General features: G+C 39.5%; 1 long non-coding RNA gene across 1 annotated transcript in view; it reads right to left on the bottom strand.

Annotated features, from left to right (window-relative positions):
* Nucleotides 1-5,321: 5,321 nt before the first annotated feature.
* The window catches only part of LOC147584784 (uncharacterized), a 111,374-nt gene continuing 96,175 nt past the window's right edge, over nucleotides 5,322-20,520 (bottom strand). Inside the window, exon 3 of the long non-coding RNA XR_015255965.1 lies at nucleotides 5,322-5,760. This is a non-coding gene — a long non-coding RNA (uncharacterized LOC147584784). The remainder of the gene's footprint in view (nucleotides 5,761-20,520) is intronic.

The following is a 20,520-nucleotide window of genomic DNA, read 5'->3' as shown; positions in this document are numbered from 1 at the left end:
CAAACGGATAGGTATGTGATGTTCTAATTTTGTAAATCCCACGGTCATGCAGAACCTGGATTCTTAGCATAGAGAAAGGAGACCCAGATGTAAGATCAAAGAGATTAAGACTCTGCAGAACTAAATTTGATTTGGAAATATTAGTAAGAACTCCTGATATATTTTATGTTAAAAAAAAAGCCAAAGAAACAACGAACAACCTAGTAACAATGAGCCCCCCTAATTCTAAGAATGTGGTCTCCAGATACTACTTTTCAGTAAAAGAAACCAAAAGTCTCTACAGAAATGATGATTCTAGATCTGAAATGTACGAGATGAATCTGATAACTTGAGAGCTGACTCAAATAGACTCCTACATTTAAAAGGTGTGAAAATGTAGGCATCCAAAATAATAAAGAATGCAAGTAGTTAAAAGTTACTAAATATATTTAATTTTACAACTCCATACTGTTTTTTTTAATTCAGTAGTTATCTTCAGAGATTTATTATTTCTGAAAAGTGATAAATGAAGGAAGAGAATCAAGCACCTATTCTGTCTCTCCTACAATAAATATAGCTCTAAATAATGAAACAGTTGAAAAGAGGAGGTTTCTATTTATAAAAATATTCTGGTTCACAAAAGAAAAAGTAATGACAGAGTTAAAATATCACCATTTTAAAACTACGAATGAATTAGTGGAGAAGCATGTTAATTGATGCTACAAGGACACGATCAGCCAAGTTCAAACCATGGAAAACTTTATGAGATAAACAGCCCAATTCATTTGATAGACAAACTGAAAGGGATACATAAGAAGAGGTGGAAGTGGAACTTATATATTAAAAAAGACTTTAGGGGCGCCTGGGTGGCTCAGTCGGTTAAGCGTCCGACTTCAGCTCAGGTCACGATCTCGCGGTACGTGAGTTCGAGCCCCGCGTCGGGCTCTGGGCTGACGGCTCAGAGCCTGGAGCCTGCTTCCGATTCTGTGTCTCCCTCTCTCTCTGCCCCTCCCCCGTTCATGCTCTGTCTCTCTCTGTCTCAAAAATAATAAAATAAACATTAAAAAAAATTAAAAAAAAAAGACTTTAGAAACATATCCACTAATCACAACGTGTGGACCTTATTTGAATCCTGATTTAAGCAAATCAAACTTATGATGCCACTGGAAATTTGAAGACTAAATTCTCTAAATTCAACTAATCAGCAGAAATGGGTGCCAAAGATTATTCTGAGAATATAAACCCATAAGGAATTTGCAGAAATCCTGGGAAGACATTAGACTTTCCATGATTCATGGGAGGGATGCTGTAGTTCCAAAGCTTATGTCAAGGCTCTTCCACTCCATGGGCCCCAAAATTGGCATCAATCATCTTTCATCAACCTAAGTGACTACATAACCAATCTGACAAGGCAGGGGCTCTTCCAACCCTGCCATTACTCACCATGTGACTTATGACCAGACACACATTTATTTGGACTTTAGTTCTCACATTTGTAAAATGGGAATAGCTTCCGGTTCTGAAAATGACTACGATTCTATACTATCTCTGGTGTTGTGAGTTGAGGTCAGGTGACCAGCTGTGAGAAAGATAAAACTCAAAGATGGCTCCACAGATATCTCTCTTGTCTTGGCATCCCCAGAAAGGCACACTGTGGCCAGAGCAGAGACAGACATTCAGCAGGGACAGTGATCCAAGGGGATATCCCACTTCCTGGTCTTCCTGTCTATGGGAGTGGAGTGTCTTTCCAGATCAGGACCCTCAGTGAGAGCGCAGTCCTGCTCCGGGGGAATAAATATTTTGAGCTCAGCTACCAACTTGCCCAACCTTAGACTCTAGCTGTTTAAGGGATTGCTAGGAAATGCCAAAGGCCTAGAACCTGGAGGCCTTGGGGGTCCTAAATTTGTGGGAAGTTGAGTTTGGAAACAACTTTTCCCTCTGGAACAAGAGATGTCTCTGGTCCTAAAGGAATTTAGGACCTGGAAGAGGTAGAAATATCAATCTCCACTCCCTTGTTGCTGGGCAATCTAGAGAGGCATTCCAGGTCCATTCACATGCCCATTCTGCTCGTCTCCACAATTAGGTATGTACTTAGGTGATTTACTTAAAGTTTGCCATTTATTCATAACACAAAGTTTTTTGAGTTTCAAGCATGGGTGAGGAACTAGAGATATAGTAGTCAGTAAGACAGATGGCTCATGGAGTTTTCTTCCTAGACACTAGGTGGGTCTACAATTTTCTGTTCATTTCCCTATGTTTTCTCGAATGCCTTGTTCTAATGGTAAAAAAGAGTATGGATTCTTCCTCTCATTTTCTCTCATCTCTATATATCTATAATATTTCTTTGTCTGTAAAGTGAATAGATTGAAACTGCCAGATTCTAAGGAACTTTCCAGGTCAACCTTTTATTTTCTGAGCTGAAAGTCTTCTGTATCAACATTAGCTGATTGTACTGTATTATTGTTAAATATTGGCCTATTCTACAGTGCAGGTTCTGAACGAAATGACACCCAGAGAAGAGTCTTTTGGGTGAAAAACTAAATTCAGAAGGACAGCTCTAGGGAGAGTACAAAAGGGAACTGGAATTTCTTTGTCCTGATTTTGGAAGCTTCCAGATGTTTCTGGGGGAGCTCCTGAATAGTCAGTATCAGCCTGATGCTCTCTACTTACAGACATGCCAAAAACTAGGAAGTGTAATCACAGATGACATACTTACTGCAAAAATATAGCAGTTTGGGTTAGGATACAGGTGTTTCAAGGCAATGTGATTTTTAAAAGATGATGAGGCCATAAGCTCTGGGAATAGTTGGTATGATTGGATCAGAAGGTACTTCTGAGAAATTGGAGCCTATCTTATATCTCTGTCTATTTTCTCATGGTTTTCCTTAGCAACCAATTACGTTCTGAGAGGCTCACAACCTATTGTACTAAAGGGAACCATTGAAATTGCTTCTAGTAATATTAACTGGGATATATAATTTTATAATTTGGAATAGAAACAATGCTCTCCAAAGTGCAATGCCCACCTCTACATTCCTGTTAATGAGTCAATTTATTCTAAACCCAGAAGACTCTCTTTCTCTCTTGAATGTACACAGATCTCTGATGTGACAACTTTGCTCTATCCAGACAGGTTTTGCAAACTTCAGTCTTAGAGAAGCTCTAATAATAATTGTAATAATAATTAAAATGATGGAATTAACCAAAATTCAGAGTTAAAATGGTGTAAAGAGATATAGGGTCCCAAAGTCTTAATACACTTTTAAGTTATTAAAGCACTTTTTTTAAGTTTGTTTATTTTGAGAGAGAGAGAGAGCATGTGCAAGTGGGGAAGGGGCATAGAGAGGTAGAGAGAGAATCCCAAGCAGGCTCCATGCTGTCAGCACAGAGCCCGACACAAGGCTTAATCCCACAAATCATGAGATCATGACCTGAACCAAAATTAAGAGTTGGATGCTTAACTGACTGAGACATTCAGGTTCCCCAAGAACATCTTATTTTAAAAGTTTCTTTTCCTGCAATAAAGTTTTAAAATGTTAGTTTAGTTATACATGTACAGATTCTACTATAACTGCATTGGAATGTTCTAAAAGGACAGTTCCAGATACCAGTGGATGTGAGGGATGTGGGATCAAAGGAGACAACATTTACAAAGGGAGATTTTTTGCTTTTATTCTCTATGAGGTTGCACTTGCCCCACGAGCCAGCTGGAGGCAAATTCTGCCATTTAAAAAAATCTCTTGTTGGGGCACCTGGGTGGCTCAGTCAGATGAGTGTCTGACTCTTAATTTAGGTTTGGGTCATGATCTCACAGTCGTGGGATCAAGCCCTGTGTGGGGCTCTGCACTGACAGTGTGGAGCCTACTTAAGATTCTTTTTCTCTCGCTCTCTCTCTCTCTCCTCTCTCTTTCTCTCAAAATAAATAAATATTTAAAAATCAATCAATTCATCTCTTGTTGCCCTGCATATTTCCAGTCCTGCTTTTCCTAGAATTTTAATTAGAATTTTATTCACATTAATTAATTTTCCAAAGTGAATTCTATTACCCACGCTTTAATTTATGAAAATTTTTCTTTACAATGCAGTGATACTTTTATATCGTGCATTCGCGTTAGAAAAGTTACTTGAATCAGGATTAATTATTTTCCATTTGCCTTTTCACCTTCTCAAGGGTTTGTTCATTGGTTGCTTTTGATTTATCATCTTTCATAGAGTTTTGACAATGTGCAATGTGTTCTGTATCTTTTATTTTTATGAAATCCAATTTTCCTGTGTCCAATTTTGCAGATCCAAATTTTGCCAGGATTTTAGTTTTCCTGTCCGCGCTTGGCAATAGTAAGTCTCACGATGTGCAGCTTTAGCCTTTGTCGATTTTATTCTCTGTTGGTTCTTTCCATCAGCAGTGTTTGTTATGAATTGAATAACCACTGACTACTTGCATTGGATTTTCAGCTAATCCATGAGAGAAGCGCAAGCAATTCCTCCCCACTTGTGTTTCAGAATTGTTCTACCGCTTGAATGATTCTGTTGTACAACTCATCCTATTCGTCTCTGTGAATGCCGTTGCGGGACATACAGCAGGCAGCAGAGTGAAAAGACACGTGAAATGCCTTGAGCTGCTACAAGAAATATGAAACAACACTGACCTGAACACATGCGTAGGAAGAAGAGCTAATGTGGCGTCTCTACCTGCCAGCTGGTTGGGGCATGAGGCCACAGTGAGTTCAGAACGATGCCATCTACCTCTACTGCCATCTCCAGTGGAGGCGTTAATGTGGCAGGGAGGCTTAGGGTGGCATCTGGGACCAACTTCCACATGAGGCGTAGCAGGTCATCGCTAGGACCACGAGACGTTAGGGGCCCACAGAAATGTTGTAAGTTCTTTTCAATTCAGGAGGCAAAAATATCCACTTTTAGGATGAAAAATGTTTTATATATAATATTAATGTAAAATTTAGATATAATATGCATCTTTACACAAATGCAGTTATAAGATATAATTTAAAAAATAAAATTTGAAAATATAACTTTTAATCTGTTTTTTTCGTTTTTGAGGGGAAGAGGTCGACAGAGGTAAAAGTGCTTAGGGCGCACAAAAATCAAAATGCCAGCCTCTTGGCATGAGGGCATCCGACTGGTATAGCAGCAATTACCATGCACCTAAAGAGAGCTCTCGGGGACAAGCATTTCATAACATGATAAAAATAAGGCTTGCTTATTGAAAAATACTCAACAGCCACATGACCAGTATTTTCTCATTTTTCTTCAGGGAAAAAAGCTCGAATACCAGAGTGATTCAAAGCCAGATCCCTGGCTATCTTGGCCCCTGGTCCGCCCCAGCACATCCGATCTCTATCCCATGTGGCTGGGCTTGGCTTTGAACAGACAAAGCCCTGGCCGACCCACCTCTGACCAGAGGGGTCATGTTCAGAGAAACCATATTTTACACGGTTCTGCCACCGGGTCCTCAGGACTCCTTGGTTTCATTTTGTACCTCAGCACCTAACACAGGGGCTCTCAGTCAATATTGAGGGAATTGCCTTCCCTATTCTGGTAAGAGTGGAAGCTAATAGGGAATACTATGCTATTAATAGCTGTATATATTATTTCAGGAAAAAAATTGTTCTGATATAATTTCTGGGAGAACTGAAAATAAAATGATCTCTTCAGAAGAGATGTGAAGTACTTTCCTCCCCTTGTTTTCTGTTGTTGGTTCACTACCTCCTCTTGCCTCCTGTTTTCTCTTTGGCACTTCTTCTCCCCTTCCATGAAGTCAGGCATCTGGAAAGAATTTTAGGGGCATCGGAGCCAGTGGGAATATGCTCTTTGCCTTCTGGGTTAGGTCACTCCCATTCCTTATAATTTCTCCCCTAAACCAAAGGTTCAGAGTTTGACAATCTCTGCTCCTATCTTCCAGAAACAACGGACCCATTCTTCTACCTCCCTTTCTTTCTTCTCTTCTCTTAAAGAGCACCAGCTCTGAGTTCCCACCAATTTCCGTCCTGTTTGGACCCTCTGAGGTGGCCAAAAGCAGTCCCCGTCCAGTTAACTTTGCCAACATGCTCACATTCTTTCCATTTCAGTGTCATTAAAGGCATTCTAACTGCCTAAGACTCCACTGTTCTTCCAAATAGTTCTATACCATAGATGTGACCTCAGAGTTATTTACCATTTGCTCTTTGATTACATCATGGCTTGGCAATTTGACCTTTTCTCCTGCTAGTTGGAAGCAGGAGTTTTGTTTTGTTCAATAAATAAATATGTCGCTTCCCTTATAGGCAGGCAATAGGGACACAGGGTGAGAGGAGGTTATGCTATGATTAATGAACTGTTTGCTTTTCAGTCAAGATAAACTGGCTAATCTGGATGTACTATGAATCTGCACCCTGATGTGGAGCAACCCATAGAAGCACTTGGGAGTTCATAGAACTGCCCTTCTCACCAGATGCTGCTGCTGATATTCTTGGGAGCGAAGCATGACTTGAAAAGTAAGACAAGGCATATTTTTTTTTTTAATTTTTTTTTTCAACGTTTATTTATTTTTGGGACAGAGAGAGACAGAGCATGAACGGGGGAGGGGCAGAGAGAGAGGGAGACACAGAATCGGAAACAGGCTCCAGGCTCTGAGCCATCAGCCCAGAGCCTGACGCGGGGCTCGAACTCGGGGACCGCGAGATCGTGACCTGGCTGAAGTCGGACGCTTAACCGACTGCGCCACCCAGGCGCCCCAAGACAAGGCATATTTTAAATTTTTTTTTTCAACGTTTTTTATTTATTTTTGGGACAGAGAGAGACAGAGCATGAACGGGGGAGAGGCAGAGAGAGGGGAGACACAGAATCGGAAACAGGCTCCAGGCTCTGAGCCATCAGCCCAGAGCCCGACGCGGGGCTCGAACTCACGGAGCGCGAGATCGTGACCTGGCTGAAGTCGGAGGCTTAACCGACTGCGCCACCCAGGCGCCCCAAGACAAGGCATATTTTAAAACAAGCACTGGTGAGGATATGGAGGAATTGAAACCCTTGCACACTGTTGGTAGTAACACAAAATGGTGCAATCTCTCTATAAAACAGTACTAAGCTTCCTCAAAAAACTAAAAAGAGGACTACCATTTGATCTGGGTATTCCACTTACGGCATTTATGCAAAAGAACTGAAATCAGTACCTCAAAGAGATATTAGCACTCCTGTGTTCACTGCAGCAATATTCACAATAGCCGAGATGTGGAAAAAGGGTATATGCCAATTGACAGATGAATGGATAAAGAAAATGTGCTATATACACACAATGGAATATTATTCAGCCTTAGAAAAGAAGGAAATCCTTCACGTGTGACAACATGGATGCACCATGCGGACCTTACGCTAAATGAAATAGGCCAGTCACAGAAAGATAAATAGTGCGATCCACTTACATGAGGTACCTAAATTGTCAAACTCACGGAATCGAAGAATGGAGTAGTGATTGTCAAGGGACTGGGGCGAAGGAAAATGAGGAATTACTAGTCAAGGGGCACAAAGTTTCAGTTAATCAAAGTGATTAAGCTCCAGGGATCTGCTCTAAAAAATTACGTATAGTCAACAATAACGTATCGTACGCTTAAAAATACGTTAAGAGGGTAGATTTCATGTTGTGTTCTTACCATAATAAAATAAAGCTCAAAAAAAAAAAAAATAAGACAAGGTATATTTTGAATAGAGCACCACCCGCCATTTTAGTATACTTAACATTTTAGTATATTAAGAAAGGCAAATAAGTACCAGTGGTAAATTACACGAACACCGCCTCACGCCATTGAGCTACGTTCAGAAGGTGGTGCACCTCTTAACGAGTTCTTTTCCTAGCAGGTGATCTCATAGGAGAGACCCCGCTTTCGTTCCTTAACAGTGTATCTTAAAGATGTTATGTGTTACTACACAAAGAGCTTCGTCACACTATTTAAAAAATAGACTTTGTATTTTAGAGCAGTTTTAGATTCACAGCAAAATTCAGCTGGAACCATAGAGATTTCCCATATACCCCTTGTCCCCACATAGGCACAGCCTCCTGCACTATCAACATCCCCCACCAGAGTGGTGCATTTGTTACAACTGAAATACCTACATGACGGGCACACCATCATTACCCAAAATCCACAGTTTAAGTGAGGGTTCGTTCTTGGCGGTGTACATTCTGTGGCTTTGGACGAATATGTAATGACATGCAACCACCATTATCGTATTGCACAGAATGGTTTCACTGCCCTAAAAATTCTCTATATTCTGCCTTCTCACCCTTTTCTCATCCCTAATTCCGGCCAACCATTGGTCTTTTTACTGTCTCTATAGTTTTGCTTTTTCCGTTAACATCATATAGTTGGAATCATACAGTATAAGCTTTCTCAGATTGACTTCTTTCACTTAGTAATATGCATTTAAGGTTCTCACATGTCTTGAATTTTTTTTAGTGCTGAATAATATTCCATTGTGTGGATGTTACCATAGTTAGGCATTCATCTACTGAAGGATATCTTAGTTCTTCAGTGTTAGCAGTTATAAATAAAGCTGCTATAAATATCCATGTACAGGTTTTTGTGTGGACCACCTCATACATTTTTACAGCTAGGTAATTTTACGTTATGAGCACATGCCATTTTTTTTGTACCATTCCTCTAGTGATGAACATTTAAATTACTCCAGTCTTTTGCTGCTATGAACAGTGTTGCAGTGAGTAATCTTCTACAAACATCACATCACATGCATGCAAGTGTATTCTTAAGATAAATTCCTTCAAGTGGAATTTCTGGGTCAAAAGATCTAAGTATGTTGTAATTTTGATGTATATTGCCAAATTGACCTCCACAGAGGTTATAAAAATGTACCTTCCTACTGGCAATGTGTGGGAGTGCCTATTCTCCTGTGGCTTCTGATGTTCTTTCCCAAGTGAAACCTTTCTTCCTCCTTTCCTTCCCATGGCCTTTGCAGAAATTGGAGTCCTTCTGCCCATTGACCCTATGCAGTACCAGCCATATTTATTTCTTTTCTGTGCGTTGCTCGTCTTGATCATGGATTCAAAGACTTTGGAAGGCAGAAGAAGTGTCCCTGTCAAAATATCTTCTGTTGATAGTCTTATAATGAATATAGCTACTAATGCAGAGATATTTCAAGAAGACTATAAAGTTTAAAAGACAGAATCATTTTCATGTATTTACTAAGAAGCTCCCGGTGAATGCAGAGCCATCCAACCACAGTATGACATAAGTTCTAACATTTTCTGTGATAGATGCCTCCTGTGGGAAATCCATAATGTAGAAACTTGGATGGTCTCTAAGTATACTTCCTACATTGTCTTTGGAGTAGAGCTGTTGTCTGAACAAAAATGCCTGAAAACTTAGTGACACTTGGTGAATGGTCAGTGAGTGTAAGCAGGCCTAAGACTCAAAGAATGTAAGTATAAGTATAGCCCTCTTTCCAACATTCCAGTCTCATTATCCATTCAAGTGAATAACGTCATATATATAATGAATATAATGTGGTGTTAGATCTGCTTTTATACCTGTTGCAAATTCTTTTTGAATTCTTATATATTCACACTAGAACTCTCCATGCAGACAGAAAGTCTCCAAGCAACCAACTATGGAATTGAGGTTTTAGATCCAGCCGTTTCTTTGCCCAGGACTGTGTCAGATGTATCTTTGTGTGATAGACAGTCTCCACGATGGCCCCAAATGACCCCTGTCTCCTGGCATTCATACCTTTGTGCAATTCCCTTTGAGGAGAGCTGGATTTTATGACTCAATTCTAAGAAAAAGAATATGACACTTCAATGACCACATTTCTCTCTCTTGGGTCACTCTATTTCTTATTCCCTCTTGGATTATTTATTCTGGGGAAAGCCAGCTACCATGTTGAATGCCCCATTGACAGGTTCATGTGCTGAGGAAATGATAGATACCTGGGGCCAACAGCTAATGTGGAACTGGGGCCCTCAGTCCACTAGCCCACAAGGAACTTGAGGCAATGGACTTGAAGGCAGATCCTTCCATCTCAGGTGAGCTTTGATGTGACTTAGGCCCTGACCAGCAACTTCAAAAGCAACCTCCTGGGAGAAACTGAGCCAGAAACACCCAGGTGCACTCTCCCTGCATTCCTGGCTCTCAGAGACTATGAGTTAATAAATGCAGTTGCTTTAAACTGCTAAATGTGGGGGTGATTTGTTATGCAGCCATAGATTACTAATGCATTTGTTATCAGAAACTGTACAACCTTCTGGAAAAAGCATTACGGACATGGTCAGGAGATCCAGATGGTCCCCTGCTTGTGATAATTTTTAACAAATCATGTCACTCCTTTTCTCCTCTCAATTCAAAAAGCAACAATAATTACCTGTTTCAGGAAATTAGGAAATCTTGGGAGGAGGATAACAGGATCTTTCTTATCCTCTCTATCCTAAGAGAGTTCCTAACTTCGAGAAAAAAGAAATGCAAAACCTTTTGCCACTGAGTTTCCTAGTACTGTCACAAATAAACAGTGACTCTTTAATAAGTAATAATGATCACTAAATAATGATTGTTCAGCCTCTTGAGGATTCCTGAATAGAGTGAAAATATTTTAGTGCCACTGGTTCAACCAAAGATCTACAGTAGCAACAGGTTAATGAGTCAATCAATAATAATCAATCAGTAAGAAATTTTAAACATATTAGGCTTCTACTTAGTATGTGCCAGGCACTGTGGTAGGAAGTTTATATACTTTATTTCATTAAATCCTCACATCCCATGAAGTAGGTGTTAGGGACTATGCGTGTGTGTCCCCACTGCAAAATTCCTATGTTGAAACCCTAGCCCGCAATGGGATGGCATCAGGAGGTAGGGCCTTTGGGAGATAATTAGATCCTGAGGATGGAACCCTCATGATGCTCTTATAAACAGAAATAAAGAGAGCCTAAGAAGGCAGTCTGCAAACCAGCAAGAGGGCTCTCACCATTCTGGCACCCTGAGCTCTGACTTCCAGCCTCCAGAACCGTGAGAAATAAATTTCCATTGTTCAAGTCACCCAGTCTATGGTATTCATGTTATAGCAGCCCAAGATGACTAAGACAGTAGGTATCATGGTACTTATCAGACCCAGGAAAGATACATGCTAGATTACCCAAGTGATGCAGATTCAATGCAAATATATACAAAACATGAGGTAGTGTGGAAGTTAACCCCAGCAACCACACGGTCATCTCGGTATCCAAAATTCCCCGCCATGCAGTACACAGTGCAAATTACAGTTGCCAACAAGTTGCTCAGCATTCTTTGCAATGGCCACCTTAGCGCAAAGGCACTATCTATCTTCTCTTTGTTCATCTACCCACCTATTAACCATACATGGGAGGATGTGGTTGAGGTAGTTTGTACCAACTCAGTATTGGTTGAATGTTTAACCTCCTTGGTCAAATATCTTGCGCAGCCACCTCAGAGATTGTCAGTTTTCCTCATGTGCAATTCATAAGTAGTAGTCTGTGTCTGATAAATTGCTTTTCAGTCTAATTAGCTGTAACAAGAGCAAGAGGGTTTAGTCCCATTTAAAAAAGAAAATGGCATAAGTCATAGCGGCTTTTGCTGGAAAAAAAATCAGTTGAATCTACTTTCCTTCAAAAGTAGTTATGTAAGAGAAAGAACTCCAGGTTTCATGGACTTCATGGCAGCCCATTCAGTACAATTACAATCCCCGTGTGGCAAGATGGTGTTTTAACGTTAACCCATGACCCTCCCCTATTTAGCCAGCTAGATATGGAGGATCTGTTGCCTGTAGGGAAGTCACAGCTCACTGTGGAGAACAAAAATAACATGTTAATTCTTTGCTTTTGAGCTTTAAAACATGAGGTCCAGATGTGAGACAAGAGTTGGAAGATTGCGTGAGCACAGTGAATTTTCTGCCCATTGGACACTAGATAAAAAGTCCTTGGGTTAAAAGAGGAACCAAATGTGTGTGTGTGTGTGTGTGTGTGTGTGTGTGTGTGTGTGTATAAGTATGTGTATATATATATATATATATATATATACACACACACACATATATACATATATGTGTGTATATATATATGTGTGTGTGTGTGTGTGTGTGTGTGTGTGTGTGTGTATATATATATATATATATATATATATATATATATATATATGGAAGTACTAAGGGAGTCTCATAAGGGATATTGCACTCTCTCTTCTCTGGAGGTGAAAATCCACAATGGTGGTTCCATGATGGAGCGCTTGGCAATTTGAGGTTCTGAGGGTGCAAGAGACCAGTGTTTTGTTTCCTAGGTGGAGTCTGGAGGAGCAGTACATGTGCAGATCTCTTACCTAACCTGGGTAGATGGAACAGCACTAGACTAAATGGGAAGTCCAGCGGACCTGAGCAAAAGGTCCTGAGAAAGCTTCCGTGGTGAAGAAGAGCATTCAAGAGAACTGTGCTCTCTCAGAAGGCAGGGGACCTGAAGGTCCTCACCATGGGGCAAGAGAGATACAGAATGATCTGGTTAGACTTTACATCAGAGACTATATGGGGAAACAGAGCTCTATGAGCATATCTACCAGTGCCTAGGGACCAATATGGCTGATGATAAGGTAGGAGATGCCCCATAGATAGATGCCAAGACTAGATACCCTTCCCATTCCCTCCCCATGCCCTGATGGCTTCAGGCAACCAGAATTTTGATATAATTCTATTGAGAAGCAGGAATAAAGTCAACAAGTCAACCCTGAATTGATTTAGAAAACCCTTAAGTGAAATACACACATAAAATGACTGAGATTAAGTGTCACCTTTCAGGAAAAGTAAAGACTTGGAGCAGACTTTTCTTTGAAGAAACTTAATTATTGTCTTGTGAGAGATTCTTTATAAGAGATGTATGCATCCCCTAGGGAAATGAGATGCTCTCCCTCAGAGAGAAAGGGCAGAAAAATAAATATAGAAGCGTTATTACAGCTGAACCAGAACATTTAGGAAGAGCTCAGTTTCCTAAAATTCAATGCACTATACTCATCCCACATTTTAGACTCCGAAATGACTATCATTGGGGAGATGAGAAGTGGCAAGTTACTTCTGTCCAGATCTTCTGCCACTGTTTAATATCCACATTTCAAGATATGTTTTGAGGTAGTATAGCACTTAGAAAATCAATTCTAGACTAAAATTGTCTGTCCAAATCCTGGCTCATCTACTTTCTAGCCATAGGATATTAAGAACTTAATCCAAACCCCATCCTTCTTATTATAAAGAATTTTTTAAATGTATAAGAATAGATCCAGCAGTATATGATACCCATGTACCTCTCACCCACCTTCAACAATTATTAATGCAGCCAGTCTTGTTTCATTTGTATTGTAACCCACTCCCCCACGCCCTCATATTATTTTGAAGCACATCCCAGATAATTAAATTATCATATGATTTAACTCATAACATTTCAGTACGTATCTTCAAAACAAAGGGATACTTGTAAAACAGATAAAACCAGGCTACCAGATCACTTAAAACTTTTTAAATAATTCTTTCGCATCATCAACTAAGCAACCAGTGTTTAAATTTATAATTCTCTCAAAATTTATAATTTATATAGCGTGTTGGTTTGAATCACTTTCCAAGGCACATTGTAACTGGTTGGATATATCTAAGTCTCTTCTAATCTGTACATTCTGCTTTCATCTTTTTTTCCATGCAATTACTGGCTGAAGAAAACTGGTCGTTTGTCCTGTAGAATTTCCCACAGTCTGTATTTTGCTGATTGCATTCCTGGGTGTTGTTTAACATGGCCCTGTGTCCTCTGGGTTTCCTGTAATTAAATCTAGACGAATTCTTCATAGGTGGTGTTAGTTCTTCCAACAGGTGGCACATAATATTTGGTTGTCTCTCTTTTCGTGAAATTAGAAGCTGATTATGCACAATGTCTGGATTCATTAGAGGTTGAAAAATGGTATTATTCTAATTTTTATCTTCCTTCTTCATATACTAGCTGGAATACTTCTGTAGGAAGAAACTCCCCCTGATCTACAACCAGGATACTGAAGAGTACTATTTATTTAAGAAAGGCCAGATAAAGACTTGATTTTCAAAATAATGAGTTGGTTCCCTCCAATAATAACCAACTGGCTGGGGTTTTGTATCACTATGAGCTCATGGATTTATATTTATTTGATGTATTTCAATACACTGTAGTTATTATCTTTGTTTATACTCAAATTATCCTTCTTTGTCCTACGGGGGCCTATTGAAGTTGGCTCCCATGTCCTTTGACATGATTGTATTATTATTTGACATGACCACTATCCCATTTTGCCTGGGACCAAGGGGGCTCCTGTGACACAAGACTTTGGGTTTTAAAGTGAGGAAAGTGCTGGGCAAATTGGGATAGGTTGTTCATCCTAACCTTACAAGTCTTCACTAGCTCCATTGCTGTCTGGTAAGACAAGGCATTCTAGAAATCTTGCCATTTGCAACAACGTGGATGGAATTAGAGTGTATTATGCTAGGCGAAATTAGACAAATATCATATGACTTCACTTGTATGTGGGATTTAAGATACAAAACAAATGAACATAAGGGAACTGAAGCAAAAATAATATAAAAACAGGGAGGGAGACAAAACAAAAGAGACTCTTAAATATACAGAACAAACTGAGGGTTGCTGGAGGGGTTGTGGGTGGGAGGATGGTCCAAATGGGCAAGGGGCATTAAGGAAGACACTTGGGATGAGCACTGGGTGTTATATGTAGGGGATGAATCACTGGATTCTACTCCTGAAATCATTATTGCACTATATGCTAACTAACTTGGATTTAAATTAAAAAAAAAAAAAAAACTTTAAGACAAGACATTCTAGGCTGATCATGTACATTTCCTGCTCCAGATGTGGAATTCAGCCATTTCTCCAAGAATACCTGGTTTCTTTCTGTGACAAAAGGGATTTCAAGAACCCATTCTTCCAACTATACCTAAGCATCAATTTCTGCTTGTATGAAATGATGATGATGATAATAACTCTTGAGTTGTTGTGAGGTTTATATGCAATAATGCTTGCAAAGCACTTACTACAGGGGCTGGGACATAGAAACTTCTTGTTAAAGACTAGCTGCCATCACAGCACTCATACAGGTAATATGGGCAGTGGCAAGGTCTATTCGTTCAGCAAAACTCCACATCATCTCAGGGAAATATCCACATATTTAGCAGTGAGCCATGTTAAAGAAGCACAAATGGCAGCAGGGATAGAGATTCACTGTACAATGGCTATATTTGCAATGTGTTCTGTGCAATTTATATTTTTCAAATTCCAGCCATCAGAGCTGTCCAACATTTCAACAAAACAAGGCTATACAGCTGGACATGAGACTGCTTTGAGAAATGTTTTGAAATGTTTGGGTTTGACACCTGAGAAGCCCGTGTTTATTATAAGTTCCCTGTCCTATTGCATATTTGTGTGGCAAGGGAAAGAAATCTCATACAATAGTTGAAAAATTAGCAAAATCATGTGCATTAAAGGAGATTCCTAAAAAATAGTATTGGAAGCAGATGTAGAAAAGAATCCTCAGTAGGTCCCTGAGAAAATGATGTGATCTCTTCTAGAATTCATTAAAGAACAAGCTATAGCAGATAGCCACATTAGCCTTCTCAAAGTAGGTATTCATCTGCGTCAGCTGACATTGACAGCCGTAGTGAGCCCCTGTGTTTGTGATGTGCATAAAGGAGAAACAGATCAAAGAAGCCTTGTTCTGTGAATCATTGCAAACAACTACAAAGGAATTGATGAGTTCAGTCCTGTCAGTGCCTGCTTTTTGAAAGCATATGTTAATGCTTGACATATGTGAATCAATTTGTGTCGATAGTACCCCTGAACCAGTAAGATAAATTCAAGATCCATTGCCTTTGTAAAGGAAGTAGACCCTCTTATCATTATTACACATAATATTGCATCGGGATGCTTTTGCTACAAAGCACATCCCCCAAATAGCAAAAGCTGGTTTAAACATCGTGGTGAATCAAAGACATTTTATCAGAGGTTGTACGCCAATTCCTCCCCAACTCCAGGTTTTGACGAAGGAATGAGAACAGGCACTCTATATAGAAATGAAGTGGATTTTCATTGGCTACGTGCTTCCTTGTTTTTTCCTCAATAAAACACGATTTTCCTAGCAATTACTTACATATAAACAAAGATGAAAGGGAATTAATACAAAAGCTGAGTAATGCGTGCATAAACCAGGCCGTACAAGGAGAGGATAATTATTAAATGTTAGATGAAAGTCCCTGGAGAAGATGATCGGAACAAGGTCTCTGACTCAGTCAGGCTTTGGCTCTGCCAACAACACCCAAGAGTCCCTTCCTGGGAAGTGAGTGGGCCAGGCCCTGAATGAGTCAGGAGAGCCCAGACTCAGGACAACACAGTCATCTGGAAGGCTTAGTGTGGGCCAGGTGCTAGACATCCAGCAGGAAAAGGAGAATGGACTATTCTGTCATTTCTATGCCCCTAAGGCTTCCAGATCTTAGAGTGGGCAGAGCAGAATGTACTCTATATATGAAGAGAATGTCTGTCTAGCTGCAGGATGTGGAGGAGAGAGAGGGATTTCATCAGCACACAGCCAAGGCAGGCCAAGTAGACAACAAGGTGGGCAGGCTCACTCAGGAGTTCCGTTCTCAGATTCCAACGTCAATACAATGGCAGTGCCATCTTGGTGATGACAGCCTCAACTTACCTGCTTGAGTCACACTGCTCCAATGGGCTATTCATATTGTCAATACACAAGGAAATAAGTCTGTTTATTTGAAACCAAGGCAGAAATTCAAATAAAAAAAAACTTTAAATAGTTTATTCTCTTACATGGCTAATGCAATTAAATCCTTAATGTATCTGGGGTGCCTGGGTAACTCGGTCAGTTAAGTGTCTGCCTTAGGCTCAGATCATGATCTCATGGTTAGTGGGTCGGAGCCCTGCATCGGGCTCTCTTTGGATCCACACACACAAAGCCCACTTTGGATCCTCTGTCCCCCCACCTCTGTCTCTCCCCGCTCCCTCTCTCTCTCTCTCTCTCATTCTCTCTCTCTCCAAAATAAATAAATAAAAACTTAAAAAAATTTCCTAAGTAAATTTAGCACACCTATATAAGGAATCAGAATGAACTCAGTAGCACAGTTGTACATGCCTATTAGGAAATTTCTAGTTTAGATAAAGCATATTGACAAAAGTAATTTCATTCTTCCTTTTTTGGGGGGTTGGTGGGGGGGAGCCTAGTAAGTGAAATAGTGAGCCCAGAAAGTGATATGACAATTCACTGGCATAAGATGAATAATGACTTCACCCAGGATTTTTGTATGGCAGATCCTACTCTTTGTGTTTGGCTTTTTTTTTTTTTTTAATTTATTTATTTATTTTGAAAGAGAGAGAGAGTACGCGCACAAGTCAGGGAAGGGAAAAGAGAGAGGGAGAGAGAGAATCCCAAGCAGGTTCTGCACTTTTGCACTACCAGTGCAGAGCCTGATGCGAGGCTCGAACTCACAAACCATGAGATCATGACCTGAGCTGAAACCAAGAGTCAGACGCTTAACTGACTGAGCCACCCAGGTGCCCCTGTGCTGGGGTTTTTAATTTCTGGTTGGTAGAGTTTTTTGTTGTCTGTTTTTGTCATTAATGTATAAGGTTTTGTTTTGTTTTGCTTTTTAAACTAAGAGAATGCATTCTGCTCGGCACCTTTTCAACTTGGCAGAATTTATTGAAGACTCTTTCATTTCAGTTGTTTTCAAGGTTGAATAGTTAAAAACAAGATATATTTTTCATTTTGTTGATATAATTAGAAAAATAGACACACGTGTGCACGTGTGTGTGTGTGTGTGTGTGTGTGTGTGTGTGTGTGTGTGCCACTTAGATCTATCTTATTAACTATGTTATTTAGACCTGGCTTATTCTTACCTCTTTTTTCTTATTACCATGAGAGATGGGAATCTAAAACTCCTCTATCAGTAAGTTCCTTCTTAGCTCTCTTTATATTTCCAGTAGGTTTTGCTTCATGTACTTTGATGCTTTGATATTTGATGCATAAATAGATTCAGAAAAATTAGAGCCTCGTTAAGGATTTTACCCTTTTCGTTGTGAGATGTCCTTCTTTAATTTTTTAAATTCAAATATAATTCACAAACAGTGTTACATTAGTTTCGGGTGTACAATATAGTGATTCATCAGTGCTTATCAAGATGTCCTTCTTTATATTTAATAATTTTGTCTTAATTCACCCTGAACTAATAATAACAATATCACTACTTTTCTTGCTGCATTTACTGGGCATGCTTTTAGCTATCTGTGTCTGAGATATTTGGATTGTGCTTTGTGTTCTGTGCTTAGAATTTTTTTTTTCTTTCAATAGATTTTACATTTCTTGCCATGAGAAAAATATTTGGCCACAGTTTGATCATCCTTAGTTGCATTTTTCCTTTATAATGTTATACAAACACAAATTAAAGACACACACACATACACACACATATTTATTTTCCTATATGGTCTTTGGTTTCTTTATTGAATGTGTGTTTTCATTCTGATCATTCCAAAGGTTTATAGTCTATTCTGGGATCTGTTAGTGGTTACCTTTGTAGCTTTATGTAGTGTTATCACAGTTTAAAATTCTTATATGGTATTTTATGACTCATCACTACAAACGATGAGAAAATTACCACACACACTTATTCCATCTTGTTCTCCTACCCTGCCCAATTTTGGCCTAGTATATTACCACTAATGCTTCTGGTTGTTACCTTTATACTTTATACACTGACCCCCTCGATCACTTAGTTTATCATTTTAAAATGCCTGGAAATCGTGCAAACAGTGATAAAGAACCCATACTTATACTGCTTCTTTCCCTCTCTCTACCGCTCACTTTTGGCTTCTTGTACTAGTATTATGATTTCTTTGTTATTTGGTATTCTGTTACTGAAATTCCTACAGTTGCTTAGCCTTTATTCTACGGATTCTACGAATTGAGCGCTTACTCTCCTCACCAGCATGGCTACTCCCTTAATCTCTTGATTGGCACCTTCAGAAATTTTTTTCTTAAGAAAGGACACAGAAGTTCTCTTTGCCTGGCGTGCCTGCATGCTTGGAAACATCAAATGACAATTTGACTAAGAAACCAATTCTCGGGTCACACATTTTCTGAGGACATGGCAAACCCTTTTCACCATCTTCTGGAAGTTAATGTTGCTAAGAAAAAGTCTGAAACTAAAATTAATTTTTCCTCTTATGTTTTATCTTAATTAATTATTTATTTATAGGCCTAAAGTCTTTCTCTGTTTCTGAAGTTGAGTAACTTCACTAAACCATGTCTCAGGCTAATTTTGCTGATTCTGTTTTTTCTTTCTTTCTTCCTCCCCACCCCCACCCTGGAATAGTTGGGCCTATTTCAAACTATGGATTTGGTCGTGTTTATACTTAAATATCTGAGTATTTGTTCTGTTTCCTTTAATAGAGACACCATCCATGGGGGAGTTGAAATTTCTTTTCCTCCTGTCCATATCTATCATTTTCTCACCAATCATTTTAAATAGTTGGTTCATTCCTATTTATTTTCCTTTACTTTTTCCAGCTCTTTTCTCTTTATCCCTGCCCTATAATCAAGCAGCATCTCTTTTTCTGTTGCTAATGTTAGTTTTCACTTTTGTAAGTACTCCTTAGTTCTTTTATCTCTTTCCAGAGACTTACAGATTCTTTTTTCTATTTTAATTACTTTCCATTGTTTAACTATGCCTTACTTGAGCCAATATGGCTCTTCTTTGAATTATTGCTTCAGAAAAGCCATTCTAAAAAGTTTGTAATGAGAAAGTATTTCTACGATTTTTATCTACATTATGGCATAATTTTCTGGAATGTTAGTCCGCCTTTTGTCACGTCCCCTTCATTTATTTTTCTTGCACTGTATTTGCATTATGTTCCACACAGACTCCTTTCACATTATTAGTCATACTTTTACGAGATTACTCACTGATTTATGTGGACTGTTCTTTATAGGTGAACTATTTTCTAAAGGATGATTGGCAGAGAGTACAGAGAAGTGAACTGGGTCCACCATCAGCTTGGATTTCTCTCTGCCCTGCGGTTTCGTCTCCCATTTCCGCAGGAAGTAGGGTTGGCCAGCTGTGATGGTCAACATGGCGGCATTCAGCATTTACCTCCCTTCAGCTTCAAGGCCACGCCCACTCTTTTACTCTCCTTTTGAGTAAAGATGGCATGTCTCCTCCTTTCCTCCTTGAGCTCTGCGTCCTCTCACAAGGCTCAGGGATGCCCCCGCCCGAGTTTGCCTTCCCACCGAGACCTTGCTGTTCACTGAAGCCAATGGTTTCTTTCCTTGGTATGCTCAGCCCATTTCAGGCAGGCTCTGTGTTACCTGAGTGCTGAGAGTTGTGCTTTTGCTTTCAGCCTCCTCTTTTAATCAAGCCCAACCTGACTGTGTTAATCAGGATTTGGCCCGTTTTCAAGTTTTATGTATATTTTCTTTTCCAATTTCCAAAAACGATTTTAGTTGTTTTCAATAGATT

This window comes from Puma concolor, chromosome A1, assembly GCF_028749965.1.
Source record: "Puma concolor isolate L17-30 chromosome A1, mPumCon1.1.hap2, whole genome shotgun sequence".
Classification (NCBI taxonomy): Eukaryota; Metazoa; Chordata; class Mammalia; order Carnivora; family Felidae; genus Puma; species Puma concolor.
The sequence above is the reverse complement of the archived record's forward strand: the minus strand, read 5'-3'. Positions and strand labels throughout refer to the sequence as shown.